The sequence below is a fragment of the Notothenia coriiceps genome, unplaced genomic scaffold (assembly GCF_000735185.1).
Source record: "Notothenia coriiceps isolate Sejong01 unplaced genomic scaffold, NC01 NC01_scaffold00002397, whole genome shotgun sequence".
NCBI classification, from domain to species: domain Eukaryota; kingdom Metazoa; phylum Chordata; class Actinopteri; order Perciformes; family Nototheniidae; genus Notothenia; species Notothenia coriiceps.
Genome location: NW_011335098.1, coordinates 12332 through 14831, shown reverse-complemented (window position 1 = coordinate 14831; position 2500 = coordinate 12332). Strand labels below are relative to the sequence as shown.

Genomic DNA, 2500 nt, shown 5'->3' with positions numbered 1-2500 from the left:
TGTCTTTCCGTTTTCCACTATCTAAGTGAAATACCACCATATCATTCTATTCTCAAAAATCTCAGAGAACCAAGAAATGTGGGATAAGATTTATAGAAGTTTTGAGGAGGAATACAAAAAAGGGGCAGCATTTTACGTCATTCCCCAGGGAACATATCTCCGAGCAAATCCCAGAGCTAACCGCTAACTGATGGTGTATCAGCCTTCCGGAGATGATGCTAATTTTACTTTTTTAGGTCAACAAACCATAAGATCGTAGACAAACCATGAACTTTGAATATGATTGAAAACTGCTCACATTTTTCGTACTTTTAACGTTTGAAGTCAGATTGGTGCTACAGTGAGTCTCTATCAGGCTAGTCAGCTAGAATGCTAATTTCAGTAGATGTTTCCGAAACACAATACATTGATGTCTTTGACATAATTTCAAAACTGTAACCTTCTAAACTGTTGAAAATGGTCGAAGTGATTCTAGAATACCTTACACATTGTCCCTTGAACGTTTAGAGCTTTTTACACTAGTTAATGGATGTATCATTGATGTAATAAAAAGCATGCCTATGTGTGTTTTGAATAAGCAGGGACTTGAATACACTTCTACAATAAACTGTTGCAAAAAGTAAACATTGATGCTCCAAATGTTCACTCACACCCCCATGTCCTTGAAACAATCCCTACGCACTTGTGTCAGGTTTGGCAGTTCTTACACATCATGTATTTGATACTGTCATCGTTAGGAAAGTTTTGCCCACCTTGAACGTTTTCTTCTGAATCCTTTCATCTGCACACAGACTACTGACTGTGCAGTTATTGTGACACATTCAACATCTTATGTCATCTCATTACAGTGACAACATTTTTAATAATGGACTAAGTAGTCACCTTTTGAATTAAGCATTTAACAAAGAAACCATTCTCCATTAAGCCTTACAGCATATCTACACAGGAGACAATTCCCCTAACCCTAAACCTAACACCCAACTACAGCAGCTACTGGCAGGTGTCTACCGAGGCTGTGTTTCACTTACACTATATGCACATATAGGTATTTCTTTTCACGTGTGATTGTGTGTTTAGTGTAGAGGTGGGCGATATTGAAAAATATAATATCACAATATTTTTCAAGCAGTATCACGATAGACAATATTTATCACGATATTTTTTCATGTCGGTTATTATGGTTACTTTTCAAGTTACTTAACAGTACAACCACCTACAAGGTAGCAAAAACTAAAATAAAAAGGAGTAACAGACCAAAATACCATTTCAAGATGGTTTTAATTCTGCAATGAATCCCTGAATGAACAATTCAACAGGAATTTTGATATGGCTTCCTCAGTGTTCAAGTAGGTAGGCCTAACACCCTACACAACAAATGTTAACACTGGTTTCTTCACCAAGTAAAGTGCACTCTCTTGCTAAATAAAATATTCAAGGCACAGTTTCTCAGTATAAAAATGCACTTTCTGTTTTAGGTAGCACTAGCAGTGATGTAACATCAATAAACATGAAAAGGAGAGTAAAACATAAGTAAGTAAAACATAAAACATCAATGAGGAAAAGTCAGTGCCAAACAATTAAAATGTAAACTTTAGACTTGAAGTGCAATCAAAGACTTTAACATAACTGAACATCTGTTTCAAAAGGGAAAAACAATACAAAGGCCGATGAAGATCGGACAGCCGTTGTTTCTACACGGACCACTATTGCGGTAAGCATGTTGTAACTTCCGGTTGTTGTTGTCATTTCCGGGTATCCCGTGTGCCTGTTCTGTTGCTGATAGCTTATTATCTTAACTTAATAGATCGTTTTAAATCTCTTGATCACGGCAACTGCCTGACGTTGTAATCACACGTTACTACAGCTTAAGCACTCACAACTCTCCTTCTCTTAGCGACTGTAACTCCAGAGTTGCCTACACTCTTTTCGGGTTTGCTAACGGTAGCTACTTTAGCTTGATAGCTAGCCATGGCTCTTTCCCCACCCTCGGGTGCTATTTCCTGCTCTAACTGTCTCATGTTTGGTTACTTCCCTACCTCCTTTACTGGTACCGATACATGTGTTAAATGTAGTATAGTTGTTAGGTTGGAGGCGGGAATCATAGCCATAGAAGCCCGGCTCCGCATCTTAGAAAATAACTCAGCTACAGTAAAGCCCATGTTAGCCGGTGCGGACCGGCAAAAGGTAGCTCCTCTTAGCCGTCCCCCGGCAATTCCCGAGCAGCAGGGAGATTGGGTGACTGTTCAGAAGGGGCATAACGCGAAACCCGCAGTTCCCCACCAACCAGTTCACGTATCTAACAGATATTCCCCACTCAGCGAGACACCCGCTGAGAAGCCAACTCTGGTTATTGGTAGCTCTATTATGAGACACGTGAATTTAGAGACCGAAGCGTCCACAGTCACATGCATTCCGGGGGCCAGAGCGGGCGACGTTGAGGCGCATCTTAGACTGCTGGCTAAAAATAAACGTAAATACAGTAGGATTGTTATTCACTGGA

General features: G+C 40.0%; 1 protein-coding gene across 3 annotated transcripts in view; it reads right to left on the bottom strand.

Annotated features, from left to right (window-relative positions):
* The window catches only part of osr1 (odd-skipped related transcription factor 1), a 14208-nt gene that overhangs the window by 369 nt on the left and 11339 nt on the right, over positions 1 to 2500 (bottom strand). The window lies entirely within an intron of this gene.